The sequence below is a fragment of the Panthera onca genome, chromosome X (assembly GCF_046562875.1).
Source record: "Panthera onca isolate mPanOnc1 chromosome X, mPanOnc1 haplotype 2, whole genome shotgun sequence".
In the NCBI taxonomy this organism is placed as follows: Eukaryota; Metazoa; Chordata; class Mammalia; order Carnivora; family Felidae; genus Panthera; species Panthera onca.
Window position 1 is genome coordinate 73,500,089 of NC_138357.1, and position 23,314 is coordinate 73,523,402.

The 23,314-nt window shown below is 48.3% G+C and overlaps 1 pseudogene; it reads left to right on the forward strand.

Moving 5' to 3' along the window:
* The first annotated feature begins 19,628 nt into the window (after window positions 1-19,628).
* On the forward strand, window positions 19,629-20,462 carry LOC145714640 (anaphase-promoting complex subunit 10 pseudogene; annotated as a pseudogene).
* Window positions 20,463-23,314: the final 2,852 nt, after the last annotated feature.

The window sequence follows — 23,314 nt, forward strand, 5'->3', positions numbered from 1 at the left end:
GAGAGATTCAGTCCTTATTTAAGGCCACACATCCAGTAAAGAGCAAAACAGCTAGGAACCCTGCCTCTTCACACAGTTCCCTCCCCAGAGGCATGGGTCTGCTAGAATTAACTCTGGCACTTACTCAAGATGTTCTTCTATCTAGGATGCCACTTCCTCCCTTGTCAGCTTGGCCAACTCCTAGGTATCCCTCAAGAGCCAGTTTAGAAGTTTCATTCCATCAAGCCTAGCTGACTCCAGCAGATATGGCCAGTTCCATCGTGCCCTGACAGCCCCATCCCTGTCCTTGTAACATTGAGGGAAGATTTTTCTGCTTGTGCAGGTCTGGGACTTGCCTCAAGGAGCCTCTTGGTCACTGTTAGCCTCCTCCTTTGTCATACAGACTAGAATGGTTTTTATTTCCTTTTCCTAAAATGTGGAGCATCTTAGTGTATTGGTCGTAAGCATAAGCATTGGCATCAGATTGACCAGGGTTCAAAACTGCTTCTGTTATGTGTCAACCTTGTTCCCTGCTGCTGAATCCCCAAGTGCCTGGCATGTCAGGAGCATTCAATTGGTCAAGCTTTTTCAGCTTTGTGATCCTTAGCCCTCCTGTTTGGAAAATGGAGATAAGACCCTCTTAGCCAGCCTAACCAGGCTGTTAGGAAAATTCCAAGGCCTATCAAAGCAGGTGCTACATGGAGTGCATCCCCTCAGTCCTGTCTTATCCACCTGAGGCACAGGTGGCCAAACAGAGGGGCTGCCTTCTCCAGAGAGAATCTAGGGGATGAAGTGAAGAGAAGCTTCCAGGAACTTTTCCATTACTTTAAGCTTTGGGCCAGAGGCCCTACTACATACCTGCCTCTCAGGGCCCCTCTCTACCATCTCCATTGCTGGCGTGCATTCTCAGGTCTACCTTGTTTCCTTCCGATAGCAGGGAAAGCCTTTCCCAGAGAGGCTGACAGCAGCCTGGGGATTTGGGTTCTTATTTGTGACCAAGGTGGGCTGTGTAGCCCTGTGTCCAACATACCAGGGAGCTCCAGGGATGTGTGAGTAGGGCCCAGGTGAGGAGACATGCAGAGAGGGCCTAGGGGAGAGCCGACTCTGCAGACCTGTCTTCCCCTAAAGTGAAAAGAGTGACTAAAATGTGTCTTTGCTTTCTCTCCCATGCCCCTGCCAGATGCTCTATTTTAAAGATGAGGAAGAGTGAGGCCCAGAGATGTAGAGTGACTTCTCAAAGGCTGCTGAGCACCAAGGCAGCAGCATTAGAGTTTTATTAGAGCTTCAAACCAGGTGTGTTTGATTCCAGCCCCCACACACTCCTGTCTCCCAGGAGCCAGAAGTAAAGGGGGCCAGACCCACTGGGCATGGGGGGCTCACCCTCTCACCCATGGACATTAATATGGAGGCCCCGGCAGGCCACGTGGGAGGCCCCTCTGCAGCCAGAGTATGAGAAAAGAATGATAAGTGGGAGAAGGTGCCGGGGCAGGAGATGTATTGGAATGGGTTCAGAGGCAGGCAATGAAAATGATTAAGGGAAGAGAGGGATTAATTTATAAAACGAGATTAAAGGAGCAATACTTCCCTGCTTGGCTAAAGGATAGCTTATGGGTGGGTGGGCCAGTGGGTGTTGGAGAGGGGTGGCTCTGAAAGGTTGGGGGATTCACTGACTCAGAGGGGCCCACTAACCTGGGCTGCAGCCCCCACTGGGTTGGACTATTGCCTGCCAGGATAGCTGTGAGGGTCCCCAAACACCCAGAAGTCTTGGCTCTTAGGGTAGCCCCAGAAACCTCCTTTGGCCTTCCTTCCTACTGCTGTGGAATGACAAGGGAGACTCATCTGAGCAGCTCATAGAAACTAATGAAGATACCTTATGACAGCTTTTCAAGGAGGGGAACACTTCTTCCACTGTGTAGATGAGGAACTGAAGGTCAGAGAAGTGAGGGACCCAACCAAAGGCCTGTCGCACCACAGTCTAGGGGCATTCCACTGCTTCTGGTTCTCCAGGGCAGGACTCCAAGTCCTCCACCTGCTTCCAGGGTGAGCAACTCTTTTGGGTCTTATGTTGGAAGATGAATCCACAGATTCCAGTGGGCCTTTCTTTCAGGTTCTAACCACTACACACCTGGGAAGTTCTTTCTTACGTCTGAACACAATCATTTCTGCTGCCTTTCTACCCATGTATTCTGTTGGGTGATGGGAGGGGGGTATTGTGATGAGCAGAAAGAGAGACAGAGAGAGACAGATGGAGAAGGAGGGATGTAGGGAGGGGGAGACAGAGGGAGAGAGGAGAAGGAAGGGGAGGAGATTTGTTGCACATCCACAATGTATCACAGATTGGGCTAGTTGTTTTCATCAATTTCAAGAGGCCAAAACTGATTTAAATGTTATTTAAACTTCTGGACAATTTTATAATGTAGATCGTAGTATCCCTGTCTTATGGACAAGAAACTGAGGTTCAGTGAAGGGAAATGATCAGACCAAAACCTGGCAAATGAGTGATAAAGCTGGGATTTCAATCTCAGATGGCCTTCCCAAGCCACCATCCCATAGGCTTGTATCCATGAAGAGAAATGAGGGGCTCCAGTGACTTGGTCAACAGTTCAGAAGGGTAACCCAGTGAGTGCTCAGAGGTACTGAGCTGGTTGGGTGTCGTGATGATGAGGAATAGTGCAACTGTCCAGGAATATCCATGGGAGTGAGAAAAAGGGAAAGGGAAGGAGGGGGAGGGAAGGGTAGGGTTGGGGTCTGGGGTCTGTGTGCTGGGTGCACATGCTACCAGAGGACTGGCCAACCCCAGCAGGGCCTACCTTGCCTATTTAACCCTCAGGACCCCAGGCACATGTCTTCTGGATTGCCTCCTTGCCACCTATCCACCCATCCCAGATGCAAGACTGTGGTCTGCCCTCCAAAGCTGATATCTGGTGCAGCATGGGGGCAATAGCACCCCAAGCCCTGACTTAGAGATGCTGTCTCTGCAGGCCTGCCCTCCTCTGCCCCCCATGAGCAGAGGTGGGTGAGGCTAGAAAGAGGAGGAGAAGGTGGGGGAGGGGGGAAGTGGTTTTCTTTTCTTTTTTTTTTTTCTTTCTCAGGCAGAAATGAGCTCATGTTTTGTCTAATCTAAATTCTGTCAAGCAAGCGAAAAGGAGAGACACAGAGACAGAGAGTGAGCACAAGAGAGAGAGAGAGAGCAAGAGAGAGCGCTACAGAGTTAATAAAAAATCTGCGAAGCACATGTTCTTTCCAGCTCAGAGACAAACCAAAAGAAAAAAAAAATACCAGGAGAGCTGAAAGGACAGATCAGACAGGGAATGTGTTCTCAGCTCACACAACTTCCTCTTCACTTCAACCAGAGAAAATTCTACCTCAAGACAAACTCTCTGCTCACCCAGCCTGCCAGCTCCCTGCTCTGTGCCTGAGGGAGGGTGGGATGGCCTGGCCCCCAGTAGAGAGTGTATTCATTGTCCTAGCCCTCTTGCCTTTTTTGTGATTGAGGTGGGGGTAGGTAGGTCAGGGGCATAGAACAGAGAGGCTTGTCCTTGGCAGCCTTGGGCCCTGGGAGACAAAGAGGCCATACTGCTTAGTGGCCAGTACATAGATAGACACCTTCCCAGTCCCCAGGAAAGCCTAGGCAGCACCCCCCCCCCACACACTGGAACTAGAACCCCCTGGGAAGCAGGCTGTGATACAAGAGAAATGGGAGGTCAGAGCTGAGGATGCACTATCTTCTGTGGGGCCTCTCAGCTGGCAAGGCTTGGGGAAGGTGAGTTCTCCCTCTGTAGCCATCTCTCCTCCTCACCCTTCCCTGCCCATTCACCTCCCATTCTGCCTCCTATGGTTGAGAAAGCCTGGCTGTATAGTGTTGGAATGTGGAGCTATTCCTAGGGAGAGACGGGGAAGTGAGGGGAGCTGAATTGGCCATGGTGAGTAAGTTGTTTAGCAACCCCAGAAATAATAGGGCTTTCATGGACATGGCCAACCTTGGGTTCTGAAGCTACTTTCCACCCGCAACCCTCCTTCCTTCTGCCTTGAGCCACCCCGGTGGAGAATCCTCCTTTGTTGGGCTGAAGCCTGGGGAAAGAGAGGCTGGGCTTTGTGGAGGGACCCCCAGGCCAGGCTGACTGGGCTCCCTGTTGTCTGGGTGGAGTGGATCTGGGCAGTGGAAGGGACCAAGGGCCAAGGCCAAGGGCCAAGAGAGCCAGCTCGTCCTTCCCAGAAATTCCCAGGGTACTTCCCTCTGCTCCTGGGTGCTGAGTTGTGTTTTCAGACTGGCATTTCCCATGTTCCTCAGTGGGAGGGTCCTTGAGGGGACATGTGGACAAGTGGGCATTCTGTCAAGCACCCCCTTTGGCCAGAGAAGACTGACCCAGAGCCACCTTTCATAACAGAGCAATAGGAAGACAGACACAGGGGAAGGCTAGGAAGGATGTCAGGTCCTGGCTTTGAGGGACTAGGTCTGGGGGTGCACAAAGACTGTGTGAGGAGCAGGAGCCAGCAGGGTGGGGGTGAGGCAGGGCCTGGGGCTTGGCCTGGTGTGGCCAGGCAGGGTAATGAGATCCAGCTGGGAGGGATAAGGAGGAGGAGGAGGAGGAGGAGGAGGAGGAGGAGGAGGAGGAAGAGGTCTCCTTTATCTCTTGCTCCATGTTCTCAGGGCCCACGTTTTTTAATTTGTGTTGGATAAACAATATGGGATTGTGTACACAAAGAAGCTCTAATTATCCCCTGAGGTTGTGTTTCCTTAGAGGAAATGAACTGGGCATGGCATTCATGTTGGATTGCAGAAACGCACAAGCCCAATAGCTTCCAGATTGCTGCTCAGGAGTGCCATGCTGGGACCCCCCCCTCCAGTGGAGCTGCTCTCTCCATACCCCCATCTGGGTCTGAAGCCCAGACCTGCCTGACCAGCCCTGCCTGACCTGGCCCAGGGAGGGCACTGGAAGGACTGCTTGCTCTGCAGCCTCACTTCTCGGTGTGTTAAGCCATCCCCAACCCCCACCAGCCTTGTCTTCGTCCCTTTACTGGAGACAGTCAAGGGCTTGGGACATAGGTGTCTGAAACAAGGTCTGGAGATTGAGGTGGCCCCCACTGCTTCTACCCCTTGTCACAGTTTTCACTCAATTGTGTCACTAAGCAGTCCTCATGAGGAGCCTAGGGTTCCTGCCCCATCCCTCCAAACCAGTACTGCAAGGGATAGTTTCCCATGGAAGCTGACTCTGGGATGAGTGGGTACAGGGGAATTGCCCCAGGAGCCAAGGACTCTGTTCTGGGGGGGTGGGGGAGCTGACCTCCTAGGAGCAGTTCCCCAAGCTTCTCCAGCATGCTGGGACCTAAGTACCACCACTCTTAAAATTCGCTATGTCTCTATCCACCACCCTCAAAGACTAAACTCTTTACCTGCCTTGATGATGGATGGATGATGAAGCTGAGGCCCAGGGAGGTGAAAGAAATGGCCCCAATGCTGGTGGCAGAGTTGTGATGACATGACCAACCAGCTGAGTGGAACTGGTGAAAGAGAAAGTGTGTCAGGGAGTAAGAGAGAAGTATAGACCCACAGTTGAATCAAATCAAATCACCATCCTCCCTCTAAATATTTCCCCTCTGTTCTCATTAAGGAATCCAAGGCATTCCTAGAGACCAGGTGGGCATATGGTCAAGAATGGATGATCTAAGTTTTGCTACTAATTGCTGTGTTCCTACCCATGAGCCAGTCCCTGCCTTCAAGGAGGTGACCAGCTTTGGGATATGGGGAGTACTACAAAGGCGGGCTATGGGGTTCATCAGGACTTACGTGTGGAGGGAGTGAGATTCTTTGCTCTCCTTCACAGGCAAGGGAGGGAGTGGGAGTCTTTGCTCTCCACACAGGCAAGGTGGAAGGCAGAGCAAGCAGACCTCAGGAGGCTTCCTTGGGGGAGCTGCAGGGACAACTGGGCTGGGCTGGGGCCCAGACAGCAGCCTCTGCTCAGACTCTGGGGATGGGCAAGGCAGTAGTGAGAGCAGAGGCAGGGAGGCGGTCGACAGCCCTGGAACTGGACTGCTCCCACTCCAGTGGGAGGTTTGCCCCCATGTCTCCCTTTTATCTTTTCATTACATACAAATTAGGAGTGCGATTAACTTTATTAAAAGCAAACAAAGCTGGTCAGAGAATAGGGCTGCCAGACAGAGCTGTGGGGGTATGGGGAGGAGAAACCTGGGAGAGCAGGGAGGGTTGTGTTTGCAGCAGTTAAAAGGGCAGGAGGTAGAGGGCTGGGGGAGGGGGTTTCCCTGCAGGATTCTCCATCTCCAGGGATCCCACCAGTTTTATGGCCGTCTACATCCTTCTGAAGTTATGCCAGCATAGCCCAGTCTCCAGACAGAATTCCAGACTTTAAGAGCTGGAATGAACTATAGAGACCATGAGGTCTGCTCCTGACCCCCCACCCCAACTGCAGATGGAGAAACTGAGGCTCAGGGAGGGGACAGGATTAGCCCGAGGCCCCACTGCCTATAAGTTGTTGAGTTGGTGTGATGGGAGCCGAGGCCTTCTGTTTTTCAAGATATCCAGAGAAGAACATCCACACTCTGCCTCACCTCACCACAGCATATGGAAGGTCTGATCTAAATCCTTCTTGCGGCAGATAAACCCTACTTTTTTGTCACCCCTCAGTGCGGCTACTAACCCATACTAACCTTTTTTTTTTCTTTTTTTTCTTTTTTTGCACTCTAAGGCAGCCATGTCCTGCCGCTCAGACTCTTATTCTTGCTTGGCTTTTATCATTCTGAGAACTGAGGCTCTGACTGCTTTTGGGAACCTTGACACAATCCTGCATAACACCCATGATATCCCCAGACACTCATGTGGCACTTCAAGTTCTTAGAAAGGATTTTCATAGGATCTCATTGTTTCCTCCTGGAAACAATGATTGCTAGGCAAGACAGAACCCACTTGCTTCACTTGTTTATTAATTAATTCACTTGGAAAACGTTTATTGAAGGCTTACTTTGTGCCCAGCAATGTCCAAAGTGCTGAGGATTCAAAGGCAAGACAGATGTGGTCTTTGACTTCATGGAGCTTCTAGAAAGGAGAAACAGGTTCAGAGGAACCATAATGCACCAGTGACATCATTGGAATGAACAGCAAGGTAGAGATGAAAGAAGACAACACACACCCCACATGCACACGTGCTTCTTCCTTGAGCCATTTTCCATAAATCTTGGGGCCATCAAAAAGTGAGATGGCAGGGACTTGGTTGCATTCCCTTCTGTTTAGTTTACATAAGGTATGGCAGTGTCCTAGGCTCACAGACACCATCTCCAGTGACCCCCACCTTCCAGCTCTTTTAGCAATGCCATCCATATCCTTGATTACTCATCACTCATCTTCAGACACATAAAAATAGAAGTTTTTTTCCCCTAAAATCGCTCTTGGTTTTATAATTTTTTAATGTTTATTCATTTTTTGATACAGAGAGACAGAGCGTCAGTGGGGGAGGGGCAGAGGAAGAGGGAGACACAGAATCTGAAGCAAGCTCCAGGCTCTGAACTGACAGCATAGAGCCTGATGCAGGGCTTGAACTCACGGACCATGAGATCATGACCTGAGCTGAAGTCAGACACTTAACCAACTGAGCCACCCAGGCACCCCCGTCTTGGCTTTAAATATCAAGGGCTCTAATAGTCCAAAATTGGTCTCAGGAGAAATGTTTCAATTTCTCAAAGAAGTACAGTTTTTAAGGACTTTAGAAGAACCTACTGGAAACCAACTATTTACTCTTTGTAGAAATGGGTCAAATATGCTTAGAAACCTCCCTCAGCTGAGAAGGTAAGAAATGAGCAAGGATTGAATCAACCCTTACCTACCCCAAAATGAACTCTGATATGAGGTTAAACCATATGATATTGTCATTTTCCTAGGTCAAAGTCAAGCACTGGCAATTTCTTATGGTTCAGCCTGATAGTTCCCAACTGATCTGAGACACCTGGTAAAGTAGATCTACTAAGGACTGCCCTGAGAAATAGCCCTTCATATTGAATCATTAGAGCAGGCACCCCAACCCTGCTACTAGGCAATCCCAATTATCATTGAATCATTACAGTAATTCCCCCGAAGCTTCCTCCTGGGTGTTTTTTGTTTTTGGTTTTTGGGGGGTTTTTTTTTGGTGGTGGTGCAAGAATTTCTTGTGACATTGAATAATGATGAGAGTTAACATCTACATGGCACTCCCCATGTGTTACACCCTGTTCTAAGTACTTCACAAGTATTAACCCATGTAATCCTCACAACTATTCCATGGGGTGGGTGCTATGATTACCCCAACTTTATGATGTGGGAAAGGAATAGACAGGGGAATTAAGCAATTTTCCAGAGGTCCCACAACCAGTAAATCATTACATCATTAAGCTAGGCTGTCTGAACCATGAGGCTGTGTCTTCACTTCAAACATGCTGCTGTGTCTGAGTCAGAGGCTTGTTCCTTCCTGGGCCATGGACTAAGGACAGACTGAGGTCTACTCTCACCTGTCCCTACATCCAACAACAGGGAGAAGGCATGTTTCTCAGGCACTGAAATGTATCAGCAACTGAACAGATGGGGTGGGGACTGAGGGGCTGTACCTTTCAAGCTGGGCAAGGCCTGTGGTCCCCAGAACTGATCAGTGATCCATGAAAAGAAAGGGATTCATCTATTGCTTCTTGCTTCTCATCAATTCCCTTTCGAAGGCACTTAGCAGATGCCATGGGCTGTGGCAGAAGTCTGGGGAAGTGAATCCAAAAGACCTGGGTTCAAGTTGGGCTCTACCATTTCTTAGCTGTGTAGCCTTCAGCATATTGTTCAACCTCTCTGGGCTGCAGTTTCTTTGTCTAGAAAATGGGACTGATAATCCCAACTGCAGAACAGTGTTGTGAGGTTTCAATGAGAGGAGCAGAACTATGTGCTTGGCAAAGTTCCTGGCCCATAGGTGGTTCCTGGGGCATGCTGGTCCCACGACTCCATCCTGAGAGCAGAGCCCCACCTTCTAGTTTCCCACTAGTCCTTGTCTCGCTGCCCTTGTCATGTAGCCTGTCAGAGATGCCAGGGCTCAGAGACCAGTGACTAGGAATGTACTCTGGCAACAAAGTGAGATCCAGTTAGTTTTATTAAAGTTCCTATTTAATTTCATTCCCCACTGATGCCTTGAATAATGATTTCCTCTTTTTATCCCTGTTTTTTAGTCACTCCAACCCCAAGAAACTAGGGAAGACTCCTTGCTCCTGCCATCCTGCTTTCAAGCTTGCAGAGGGTTTGTGTTGGCTCAGTGGAGAATGTGATGAGTCCATTTTCTGTCCTTGGCACTCCATAGCAAGACAGGGGAATAAAAGCTCTGAGGGAGAAATAAGAAGGGAAAGAACTACCTCACAAATGCCTGTCCCTGCCCTTGGTCATGGTGCGGTGGGTCTGGAGCTGATGCTAATCGGTGTGGTTTCTCTCCCAGCCCCAAGTTTATCCTTGTGTAATTTAGCATAGGAAAAGCTAATACCAATGTGTCAGGTTGGGTTAATGGAGATTTTGTTTTGAGCTGAGTAAAGGCCCCTTCTCCTGCCACCTCCTTCCCCAGGCTCCTCCTCAACAGAGGTATCCTACCCGCATGCCACACATAATGCTATGCTACCAAGGGACAAGGATCTTGAGGGCCCCTGGCAGGGCTCTCCTGTTTCTGAGAGATCTCTGGGGAAAGTTCTAGCTACTTTTGTCCTAGCCACTTTTGTTCACCCATTTCCATTAGCCCATGAAGCCGGGTGGCAGGAAGTAATTTCTTGTGAAACATGAATCCTTCCTCTTCTGCCTATTGCTCATCCCCATTGGGGCATTTCCAGGCTGGCTATGGGGCTCCATGGTTAAAGATGAAAGACCTTCCTGGCACTGTTCCTCTGTTTCCCTCTCTAAGTTACAAGGGATTGGGTTAGATGACCTTCCTGGGTACTGTGGCCTCAGATATCCTGTAGCTCTAGGACTCTAGACCAACAGAAAGAGTTGGCAGGGTGTCAGTCTATCCTAAACTTTATTGGTGGAGGCATGGCCCCAGGTGCTCCAAGTTCCTAGCACCTCTTCCAGCACCTGTGATATCATGTCACCAATGCCCCCTGAAATCTTACTTTGGGCATCTGGATTTCTACTTCTGGCTCTGTTACAGCTGTTGAGCACAGTCCTACCTTCTTTCTGGGCTCAGTCTTCCCACCTATAAAAAAGGGAGAGTATGATTGGACAAGCTGATCTTTAGGTCCTCCTCTAGCCTGTGGCTCCCTACCAAGGGAGGAGGCTTGGGCCTCTTTCTCTGCTACTCAAGCATCCTGCCTTTAGAGGCAAAGGATGAGAGCAATCCTAAGCAAGCTGGTTGGTCTGGAGCTGGTAATGGAAGAAGAGGAGGTGAGGGTGGAGGGCAACTAGCAGTATACAGTTGTAAGAGAGGATAGATAGGGAGGAGGCAGGAAGAAAGAGGAGAAGGAGGTGGGAGGGAGGAAGGGGAAAGAATAAACACATAATCAGGGTTACTGAGTTTCCTGTGCAGCTGGAGTCATCTTTTGCTCTTAATAAACTCAGCTGCAGCTCCACACCCCCTCTGGATGGGTGGCTGTTGTTCCCAATGCAGCTCAGCTTGCCTGAGACCTGAATAGGGCAGGAGGGAGATGCTCAAACCTGGGTGTCTGAGGCCCTCACTCAGACTGGTCTGTGCCCAGCAGGGCCTGGGAGCCATGCCTTCCCTTGAGGCAAGATGTTGGTGAGGAGGGAATAAGGCATCTGAGTGAGGCACCTGGAGTTACATTCATGACTCATCCATTCTGAGTGGAGGGGCCTTGTACTTGTTTTCCCCTCTGAACCTGCTTCCTCATCTACAAATGGGGATTATGTCTCCTCTGGTACATGCAATCTTATGTGTGGAGTGAAGGAGAAGCTCATTGTGGAGGCCCCAGCCCATGCCTGACTGAGGGGCTGTTTAACAGCTGGTGTTCCTTGCTGTTTCCTAACTCGGGCTCCCCCTATAGTCCAGGTCCAAGTTGGTCTAAAACCAGTAGCCTCTCTGCCCTCACCAACCCAGAGTCTGGCTTTTGAAGGGAAAAGAAAAGGTACAGGAGCTAGACAGGCTCAAAATGGCAAGGGAATCCCTTCCCTTGTTCTGACTCTCCCCAGGCCTCCTTGAAATTCTCTTCCCAAACTTCCCCCTTCCCAACATGCAGGTCCTATGGAGGGTAAGCAGAATGGAGCACAAAGACCACCCTGTTCTTCAACACTGTGAGGACACCTGGAGCCAGATTCTTGAATATGTGGTCCAGTCATTAAAGGTTCCCTAAACCCCTTATCTTGTATGAAAAACTGGGCAGCTTGGTGGATTATTCTGGGGAGGAAGTAAAGAGTGTTTATTAGGTTCTCAGTGGGGCTTCCCAAAAGTCAATAAGACCTACTAGTTATTAAGGACTCAGTGTCTGCTAGGTACTGTATTACCTTTATAGCTATCATTTCAATCTGTCAAAACAGCCCAGGGAGGGAGGAGAGGAAGCCTAGGACACTCAGCCAGCTAGTAATTTGTCAAGCCAAGATTGAACCCAGGCCTTCTGGGTTCTTAGCCACTATACTGTATTACTTTCCAGGAGCAGCCAAGGGGGCTCAGCTTAATGCACCATTCATTTATTTGTTCACTCATTTATTCATCCGACCTCTAACTACCTACGGAATACCCTCCTTTGTGCCAGGAACTGTGCTAGGCATGGAAAAACCATGTATCCTTCTTATATTTCTCCAAACTGCCTCTGATGGTTTTGAGGAGAAGCCATCCAGGGTAAGGATGCTGTGCAGGACTGTCAAGGTGGTCAGAACCTAAAATTACCAATAGGTCAAGGCCAGTCTTGCATCAGTGAGGGTCTTTCCCCTGAAGGGGACAAATCTCAAGCTCACAATGAGGTTAAATGGCCCTTGCTTTCCTGGAAGCACAGGAATTGCAGCAATGCCATCATGGTACTCCTTCAAGACTGTGAGTTCTGGAAGTTGATAGGTATCTCAGGTAGCAGTATAGGATAGTGTTTAAGAGTGTGAACTTCCTGGGATCAAATCCTGGCTCTGTGACTTACCATCTATGTGACCTTTGGAAAATGGATTCATTTCTTTGAGCCTTAGGCACACCATCTATAACATGGGGATAAGTATTGTGCCTACCTAAGTGGGTGTTGTGGAATATTAATAAGTTAATATCTACACAAGGTTGGAAGAGTATACTCAACAGATGGCCATTATGTTCATTGCTTGTTGCCTCCAACCCTTGCCTCATGTAGGCTCTTCTACAAGAGAAATCAACACTTTAGGATCTTGACTGAAGTAGGGTCAGGAGAAAGAACCACCTAGGATGAGCCAGTGGCCCAGCTTCTTCCGAATGGCCCCAGAATCATTGTTCTAAACCCATATCTGAGCTAGTCAATCCTCTGCTCATAATCTTGACAGGGGTCCTATTGTTCTTAGGATAAATTCCAGCTCTTTGATTAGGTCTTCATGCACCTACTTTCATCATCTGAGTCCTGCCCAAATTTGTTTCTTTTGCTACTTATGCTTTTTTTAAAGAAAAAAATTGTGTTTATTTATTTTTGAGAGAGAGAAACAGAGAGACAGAGAGAAACAGAGAGATACAGAGCATGAGCATGGGGAGGTGCAGAGAGAGGAGATACAGATCCAAAGTAGGCTCCAGGGTCTGAGCTGTCAGCACAGAGCCCAATACAGGGCTTGAACTTACAAACTGTGAGATAATGACCTGAGCCAAAGTTGGATGCTTAACTGACTGAGCCACCCAGGCACCCCTCCACTTCTGCTGTTGATGCCAGAGCTTTGGTCACATCAAACATCCTTATTTAAACAAGCCCTTTTCTTCCCCACTCATTTGCTTGTGATATTCCATCTCTCTGAAATACCTTTCCCCTGCTTCCATGCCTGTTAACTTCTCACTGACCATTCACAGGACATCCTTACCAGAATGGAAGTTCCAAGAGGATGTGGACTTCCTCTTGGTTACTACTGTATCTCTAATACTTGGAACTGTCCCTAGTTCATAGTAGGTGCTCAAAACATACTCCCTGATTGTTGTCTACATGGAGGATTCAAGTTCAAATGCTACCTCCTCTGCACAACAGCCCAGGTAAAGTTTATTTGTGCTGCCAACATATTTTCACATACTTTTACATCAGAGCACACATCCCATTTCCTTAGTGTTGTTTCTTATCTCCCCACTAGCTTTGATGTCTCTTGAGGTCAGGACCATTAGCCAATGCATCTTGGAATCACATGCTATACCTTCTGCAGAGTCTGGTGCAGGTGCTCTCATTAGAATCATGTGAGGAGCTTCAACACAATGTCCATGCCCAAGACTCTTGATCAATAAAGCAGAGTCCAGGCTGAGTGGAGCCTTGGCATGAGCATTCTCAAAGCTCTCCACATGAGGATTCTAACATGCAGCCAGGACAGAGAAATGCTGAAACAGACAGTCTGTGACAGACTTTTTGTAAAATGGCTCCAGCTCCACCTGGCCTGTGAGCTGGCCTATGAAGGGAACAGCAGTGGCTCAAAGGGACTCCAGAAATGACCTCAAAGGAAGTTGGGTCTCCTGTCTGGCTCAGCCTGAGGAAGAAGACAAAGTCATGCTCTCCCCCTAGGGCAAAGCGAATGGGGGATACATTCACACTGCCACCTGGCATCTCCTTGCCTTAAGCCGGAATGCATCTAATCCACCAGGCCCCTGACAGGTCATTTCTAGTTTAAGCCAGTCAGGCTGCCTTCACAGCAGGCACAGAGGGCCTGAGCCCAGAGGGGAAGAATTCATAGGCCAGCCAAATGGGCACAGAGTCAGTTGGTGAGACCCTGGGATCAACCTGACCTGCTCAGTGAGTACCACCTGGGCACCAGCACCAGCATGCTGGTGCAGTGAAAGATCTTTGACTTACAAATAGCAGCTAATGTGTGTTACTTTGTGCCAGGCCCTACATTGAGCACTTCACATGCATTATTGTAGTTCATCCTCTTAACAATCCTATGATGTAGATATTAGATATTATCATTCCCATTTTATAGATGAAGCAACTGATGCTCCCATGAGTTAAGTTCCTTGTTTGAGGTCACAATGCCAAGTGCTACCAAGCGCCAAGGCCCAGATTTGAATCCAAGCATAAATGCCTAGTGACCAACCTAGAATAATGCTGTGACTGAGACCAAGGTCACAGCCCCTTATCCATCACTCACTCTCTGTATGACATTGTCATTCACTGTCTGCTGACTCCCTGGACTTTACTGTCCCATCCACTGGGGAGGGATAAATGACTGACCTGGATGGTCTCTGAGGGTTTTTCCAGATGTGACAGGTGCAGATTCTATGAATCTCTGACAGAGCAAAGAAACCAACTATTGTCAGCCTCCATACTCTGGGAGTATGCTTTGCTCCCAAATAGGTTTGCTTGGGGATGCCCAAGACAGGGCTCAGAGCAACACTTGCTTCTTGCCTCAGGCCCTGGGAGATAGCAAAGCTACAAAGAGCTAATCTTTACATCTACTAATTAGTTCCAAGTGCTATTCTAAGCACTGTGCAAGCATTTATCCATTTAGCCTTTGTGACCACTCAGATCTAGGTACCAGCATCGTCACCCTCATTTTTTGGATGGGACAATAAATCCTAGGTAACCTGCCCAAGGCTACGAAACCATTAACTGGCACAGCCAGGATGCAAACTCTGGCTATTTGCCACAGGAGCCTGTGTTTTTAACCACTATACTCTTCTATGTAAGCACTTTCCATGAAGGATGAATGGATGGGCAAGAGGCGGGAAAGCCCTTTTTCTGTCACCTGGGGCCCCAAAGGTGAGTCAGACTTGGCTCTGGATGCCTGGATTTTTAGCCTGTCTTTGCCCAGTGTCTCCTGGAACAGAAGAAAGGGTCTAGGGACTTATGTGGGTGCAGAATTGGGAGGGGAGGATCCCAGGAAGGACAGAAACTGACAGTGAGGCTCAAGGCCACATAGGCTGGGCCAACAGGAGAGTTTGAATGTGGGCAAGTCTTGGAACTCTGATACCTAATCACCAGGAAGGCACTTGAGTGGGGTAACTCACCTCAGTGGCTGCCCAGCATGTTCATTCAGAGTGCCTGCCACTAGGGGTAGGACTAGACAAAGGAGCAGGGCCAAGCCTTCCCCTGGGAGTGACTATGGGAGAAGGAATAAGGGGCAAACCTACCCAATTCAGGTGGGTCCAGGCCAAAGGCCACCATCCAGCAGATTCGGGGCCTTTACAGTGACTTTAAGTAGACAGGAGCCCTGCCTGCCTTACCCATCCCCATCCTCTACCAACCTGCAGTAGAGGAGGCAGGCCAAGTTTGTAAGGGCTCCCCCTACCCAGACTTGACCCCCAGGCTAGGTCAGGAACCTCTGTCATATACCCTTTTAGCAGCTCACACCTCCTCTTCAGAGTATTAATGTCAACCATAATTACATCATTATTTGGGCAGTAGTCATTCAATGTCTGTCCTCCCACTAGATTAAAGCCTCCATGAGAGCAGGGATGGTGTTTGTCTCCTCTACCACTGTGAACACAGTGAACACATCACTGTGCTTGGCATGTAGTAGATGTGCAAAAAATGTGTTGAAGGAAAGTTTGAGTGAATGCCTCCCAGCCCACTGGAATGCAAGTACTTAGTACCTACCTCTCCCATTTGAAGGAGACAGACCCCACATTGGGTCCTACAGTTGAATCGGAGAGGACAACCCACCTGTGCTCTCCCAGCACCCTTCAGGCCCCAAAGTCCGGGCCCCAGGACCCAACTCAGGAGCTCCGTGAATGCATACCTCATACCTCCTCCCTTCCTCCCTTGTCCTTCCCCTCTTCCTTTTATCTTTTTTTCTTGCTCTCTCCCATCTTCCAGAGGACAGGCTGATAGCCATCAGCAAGAGAAAAGGCATGTTGGAGGGCTACCCAGGCCACCCACCTATCCTAGATGGGACAGCCACTGTGTGTCTGGGGGGCCTGTCTCAGAAGGGGCAGAGCAGTTGGCCCCATGCCTTACCATAAGTCATTGGCAGGCAAATATTCCAGGGGGACTTGGGAGGCCAAGGGGGAGGAATCCTCATTACTGTTTCAAGAGTCATATTATGTAAGAGTTGGAGTGATATAGGTACATGTGCCTGATACCTTGTGAAGCAGAAAGGGAAAAAAGCATGAACAGTGATGCTCTATTTCATAATATGGGTGGTGATACCATAAAAGCTTATTTTATTACTGTCTCTTAAACCAGGTACACACATTGTATATGATCTTTTGGACATATATTTTATAATTTTATACATGTTAAGACAGTCTAGTATTGTTATTAAACACATAGATTCCAGAGGCACTGGGTGGCTCATTTGGTTAAGCGTCTGACTTCGTCTCAGGTCATGATCTCATGGCTCGTGGGTTCAAACTCCGCATCGGGCTCTGTGCTGACAGCTCAGAGCCTGGAGCCTGTTTCACATTGTCTCCCTCTATCTCTGCCCCTCCCCCACTCACACTCTGTGTGTGTGTCTCTCAAAAATAGATAAATATTAAAAAAAATAAAAACACATAGATTCCAGAAGCCAAGACCAAGTGGGTACATTTTTCAACTCTGCCAATTACTAGATGCATGACCTTGGGTTGAATATTCAGCCTCCTTTTACCCCAATTTTCTCAGAAGGAAAATGGGGTTGATAATAGTACCTACCTCTAAGGATTGTTGGGAAGAATAATCCTGTTAATGCATGTGTCATGCAGAAGACCAGGCCTAGCATAGAGCAGGCCTACAGTGTTAGCTACTATTATTATCTGTGTTCCTAAGTATATTAAAGTGTGTGTGTAGGTATTGGTACAGCTACACAGGGCTCTAGAGTGAGGCATAGAAGAATGACAGCAGGGAATAAACCAAAATGTGAACAAGGATTCTATCTGGGTAGTGGGTGGTAGAAAATATATTTTTGTCTTCCTAGTATTTTTCTGTATCTCCCAAATTTTATAATAAGCTTGATTAACTTTTGCAAACAGAAAAAAAATTTTTTCTCAACAAATGTGTGTAGCAGCGCCATCAATGTTAACTCATCAAAACATAAAAGCAAAAGCAAACACATTTAGAAGGGGTAATGAGAGCTGCTGCTGGGCCCCTAGTTCCCAGATATATCTGCTGAGGAGAGGCCCTCATGAAGCTCTTGTGAGGCCCTCCTCATTCAGGGCCTCATGAGGAAGCCCCTCTGCTCTGCCACTTCAACTTCCCCCTAGTCTGAGGACACCCCCACGATCTCTCTGCTCCCCTGTGGGTGCTCTAACCTTCATACCACAGGGCCCTTGGCATCCTGGCACGGAGGCTGGTGGGGAAGGGCTGAGCTCTGGAGGGCCTTTGGAAGACCAAGCTGATTTTCATTCCTCCTTCCTTTCCTGTCAGGTGATAGGAGATATTAGTACCACTTCAGTGAAGCTTGAGCTGATTCTGAGCTGCTGCCTTTTAGCCTGTTTGGTGGAGGACTGCAGCAGCCCCAATTGTACCTAGAGTAGGATATGAGGGTGGGGAGAGGGAAGCACATATGGGGGGGCACGTCTGAGCGGTCGCCCAGGCTGACTGCTGGGAGGTGACTGAGGAGACTGGCGGGAGAGAAAGCAGAGCCAGCTTTCTGCCCAGTTCATGAATTGAAGCTGGGGAAGCAAGGGAGACTGAAATCTGGGTTGGATTGGGGCCAGGGCCCCAGGACAGAAATAAGCTAGGCCACTGGGTTTTCAGATCAGTATTCTGCACTGCCTGCACGTCTGGGCCACTCACAAGCAAGGAACCATGTGGACTCTGCAGGGCAGGAAGATAAGACAGACAGAACCAGGGCTCCCCTGCACTGACCCTCTGTCCCCTCACTTGGCTTTATCTTTACAGTACTTACAAACCACTTGATGTGATGTGAGCTGTTTGTTTATTGGCTATTCTGCCTCAAGAAAGGATGCTCCTCAAAGGCAAAGAATTTGCCTCTTCTATTCATGGTAGCACCCGAGGCTCCAGAACAGTTTCTGGCACATGGTAGGCACTTGATAAATCTCTTTTGAATGGACAAGTAAATGACCACCCCCCAACCAGGGCTTGTGAGGGAAGTAAGGCAGAAAAGCACTAGATTACCCTCATTTTGGTTAATGAGAAAGTGGAGGCTTAGAGAGTTTCAAGGACTCAATGTGACACAGCCAGGAGATGGCAGATCTTAGGTTTAAACCCAGGACTCACAAACTTGAACGTTCTTTTTTCAATATTATGCTGCCTCTTCTAAAGGAATAAAATGGATTGACTGGCAGGTGCTGGCCAGGCACCCTATGAGCACACACCCCTATGGGCACACAGACTGTAAGGACAAAGTGCAATCCTTGAGACAGCCATGCTATGTGAGCCCTGGGGTGGGATTACGAGGTTCTTCCCACTGCTGGCAAGGCTTATTTAAGAACAGGTTTTGGTCACTTGGGGCCTCTACTGAGGAAGATCTGACCTAGACATTCTTACTGACCAAGCCTTGGCATTTCAGAGTATGAAGTGGGTAGAGTGCATGGGAATCATGTTTCTCCTTAGGCTGGGTGACCTGGCTGCATGGGGTCTCAGATGCCACCTAAGGGCCTAACTGTGGGCTGGGAGAGAGCAGAAAAGTATGGCCAGAGAATCACCGTCAGGCCCCTAAGTACCACTGGGACCTGTCTCCCTTGCATACCACCTCTGAGCAACCCACCCATCAGGTAGGGTCACCATACCAAGTTCTGCAGGACAGAGGGCATGAGGAGGGTGGAGGAGAGACCCTTTCCTTTTTCCATGCCACCAAGAATTCCCTGTTTCTGTAGGCAGTGAGTAGATGGGTTTTGTACTTCTCCTCTCATCCCACAACCCCCGGGTAGACATTCCAGCTGAGATAGAGAATTCTTTCTTGTGGGTCTGAAGCACCTGCTCTACCTCACCTTGTCAAGTATGGTCCCCAGGCCCTCAGAGCAGAGCCTGTCACTTTCTTTCCCCACCCCAGTAGAAAACCCATAGTTTTTTGGGAGTGTACTACTGTTAGGGCACAGTTTACAGGCAAACACACACACACACACGCACGCATACACACACACATGCATGTGCACACACACATGCGTGCACACACCCTTTAGCCTGGAGCCTGAAAGCCCAATCTCCTACATCCCATGGGGCTTTGGAGTCCCATCACCCTTAACATCTGGCATAGGGCAGGGCTGGTGGCTGGTGGCTGAGTGGGCATTGCCTTTGCCTTGCAGGACCCAGATGAGACGATGCAGACCATAAGGGTTCCAAGGTTGCAGGGAGAAATGTAGGATCTGTGATGTCTGGGAAGGAGGCACCCTTACATTGGCCCTCGCCTGATCCAGGCCTGCAAAGCAGAGCTAGATCTTACCCTAACTAGCCCAATCAGGCAGAGCTTGGGTGGCTTTCCTTGGTGCCCTAGGCTCCTCTTCCTGCACTTAGGTAGGTGGCAGCCATGGAGTCTTTGAAATCTTGGTCAGCAGATTGGCTTCCTGTGATCCACCTGACTGGCAGGGAGGAGATAGGATTTGGGGCCCAAAGGACAGGTGGTGGCTGGAAGGAGGCAGCATGTCAGGATGGTGCAGCCATCAGCTGAGAATAAAGACAGAACAGAAATTAACATCTGTGGGAAAGCCGGGCTGTCCTGAGTGGGAGTGGCACCGAGCTGCAGGGTATCTTAAAAAGAATATTTTAAAAATGACCACACCAAACAAGACACCTCCTGGTGCTGACCCTAAGCAGTTGGAAAGGACTGGAACAGTACGGGAAATTGGGTCACAAGCTGTTTGGTCACTCTCATCGTGCAAAACAGGATTTGGAGTGGATCAGTTACGAGATGACAATCTTGAAACTTACTGGCAATCAGATGGCTCCCAGCCTCATTTAGTAAACATCCAATTCAGAAGAAAAACAACAGTGAAGACATTATGTATTTATGCAGACTACAAATCTGATGAAAGCTATACTCCAAGCAAGATCTCGGTCAGAGTAGGAAATAATTTTCACAATCTTCAAGAAATTCAGCAACTTGAATTGGTGGAACTAAGTGGCTGGATTCACGTTCCCTTAACTGATAATCATAAGAAGCCCACTCGCACATTCATGATACAGATTGCTGTTCTAGCCAATCACCAAAATGGAAGAGACACCCACATGAGACAAATTAAAATATACACACCAGTGGAAGAGAGCTCCATTGGCAAATTTCCTAGATGTACAACTATTGATTTCATGATGTATCGTTCAATAAGGTGACCTTAACACAGAACAAAAGTCATTAAACGTACCTTTGTTTTATCTTGTCAGTAAATATTATATCTGGAATCTTTATTGAAAAAACATCAGTTATTTTGCAATTTTGTATGCATTGGAGAGTATTTTATTGTAACTTTAACAAATAAATTTTGGGTCATACTATTTTTATTTTCTTTAACATATAATAAAGCTCACATATTTTACATTATTAAAAAAAAAAAGAGAATAAAGACAGAACAGAGGGTGAAGGAGTTGGGTATATGAATGAGTCCAGGAGGTGAGGGAGGAAGGGTGGCCAACTGTACCTGGAGAAGGCTATAGGTTTTTGGTGGGCCCCACAATGTCCTTGGACCGCTTACCCTGTGGCTTCTCAACCTAGCTGGTGGACCAAGCATGCTGGGTCACCAAGACAGTATGGCAAACTGAGAGCCCTAGGAAAGAGGGGAAGGGCCAAAGTGGGGCTCTGGAGTTTTCTTTCCCAGCTAGTGACTAGCTCTGGTGCATGTTGGGATCCCAGCAGTGTTTGGGGACAAAGCTTCTCTACTATTGTGCCAAATAGATTACAGGTCTGATGAGGTATTCACCCTTTCAGCTCTCAGAAAGGCCTAGTGAGGTCTGAGGTGACCCAATCTCCCCTTATCCCATTTTGCCATACAAATAGTATTTTTTCCCCCATGTGCCCAGAATGGAAAAGGCTGGGGAGGGCAAGAAAAGGTAAGGGAGAGGGAGCAAGATTTTGGGAGGTGGGTTTGCTGTCCTGGCTTTCCAGCCTGGACAGAGCTGGGATGGCTCAGGCCTGGCCTCCGCATTGGGGCTCTCATTGCTACTTTCTCACCTCTCTCTGCCGTGTCTCTTTACCCTTCCCGGCCTCTGCCTTATACTGCTTTTCTTTGTGTCTCTGTCCCTGTTTTCCTCACTCTTTGTCTCTGTTTTTGTCTTTATTTCTCTGTTTCTCTGCCTCTAGGACTATCCTTGGCCTCTCTCTCCATCTCTCACTGTCTCTCTGATTCTGTGTCTCCAGTTTCTCCCTGTCTGCCTTTCTGTATGTTTTTCTGCCTCTCTGTCTCTCTCTCCTTTTCTCTGCTTCCTGTTTTATTTCTGTCTCTCTCTGGGTCTGTCTTTCTGCCTCTTTTATATCCTCTCTTGCTCCAACTCTGTACATGTACAGCCTGCTTTGCTCTGTACCTGGGCCCAACTGGCAGGTGCTGGAAGCTGGGCAGCAACTCTCATTCTGCTTTTACTAGTTAAAATGGAAGCTCCAGTGGTAGGTCTCCTTGGCCCAGCAGGGTCAATCAGGCCTGCCCAGAGTCCCAGGACTGGGACGATGCCAGCCATCTCTATTTTAGGGCAGGAGAGAGGGCACCAAAACAAGGAGGCTCAATCCCCCATGGCACATCACCCCACAATTTCCCCTAAGGCTTCTCTGGGCTACCTCCTTCAGTCTGGCTCACTCCCATAAGCTGTCCAGGTTGTAGCCAGAGCCCCCACCTCATGGCCAAGCTTGTGTGGGACAAGAAAACAATCAGTCAGAGTGACAAGGCCCAACTATCAGAGAAGTTCCCTGCTGTGGCCAAGACAGGACCCTTGAGCAGTGACACAAACCTTGTGTCTGAATTCTAGATCTCAGCTCTACTATGTGACCTTGAGCTAGCAAAGATGCCCATTTCAGGCACCCTAAGGCCTAACTTGGAGGATGGTTCTGAGTATTTTTTTTTTTTTAATATATGAAATTTACTGTCAAATTGGTTTCCATACAACACCCAGTGCTCATCCCAAAAGCTGCCCTCCTCAATACCCATCACCCACCCTGCCCTCCCTCCCACCCTGCCCTCCCTCCCACCCCCCATCAACCCTCAGTTTGTTCTCAGTTTTTAACAGTCTCTAATGCTTTGGCTCTCTCCCACTCTAACCTCTTTTTTTTTTTTTCCTTCCCCTCCCCCATGGGTTTCTGTTATGTTTCTCAGGATCCACATAAGAGTGTGTCCTTCTCTGTATGGCTTATTTCACTTAGCATCACACTCTCCAGTTCCATCCATGTTGCTACAAAAGGCCATATTTCATTTTTTCTCATTGCCACGTAGTATTCCATTGTGTATATAAACCACAATTTCTTTATCCATTCATCAGTTGATGGACATTTAGGCTCTTTCCATAATTTGGCTATTGTTGAGAGTGCCGCTATAAACATTGGGGTACAGGTGCCCCTATGCATCAGTACTCCTGTATCCCTTGGATAAATTCCTAGCAGTGCTATTGCTGGGTCATAGGGTAGGTCTATTTTTAATTTTCTGAGGAACCTCCACACTGCTTTCCAGAGCGGCTGCACCAATTTGCATCCCCCACCAACAGTGCAAGAGGGTTCCTGTTTCTCCACATCCTCTCCAGCATCTATAGTCTCCTGATTTCTTCATTTTGGCCACTCTGACTGGCGTGAGGTGGTATCTGAGTGTGGTTTTGATTTGTATTTCCCTGATAAGGAGCGACGTTGAACATCTTTTCATGTGCCTGTTGGCCATCCGGATGTCTTCTTTAGAGAAGTGTCTATTCATGTTTTCTGCCCATTTCTTCACTGGGTTATTTGTTTTTCGGGTGTGGAGTTTGATGAGCTCTTTATAGATTTTGGAGACTAGCCCTTTGTCCGATGTGTCATTTGCAAATATCTTTTCCCATTCCGTTGGTTGCCTTTTAGTTTTGTTGGTTGTTTCCTTTGCTGTGCAGAAGCTTTTTATCTTCATAAGGTCCCAGTAATTCACTTTTGCTTTTAATTCCCTTGCCTTTGGGGATGTGCCGAGTAAGAGATTGCTACGGCTGAGGTCAGAGAGGTCTTTTCCTGCTTTCTCCTCTAAGGTTTTGATGGTTTCCTGTCTCACATTCAGGTCCTTTATCCATTTTGAGTTTATTTTTGTGAATGGTGTGAGAAAGTGGTCTAGTTTCAACCTTCTGCATGTTGCTGTCCAGTTCTCCCAGCACCATTTGTTAAATAGACTGTCTTTTTTCCATTGGATGTTCTTTCCTGCTTTGTCAAAGATGAATTGGCCATACGTTTGTGGGT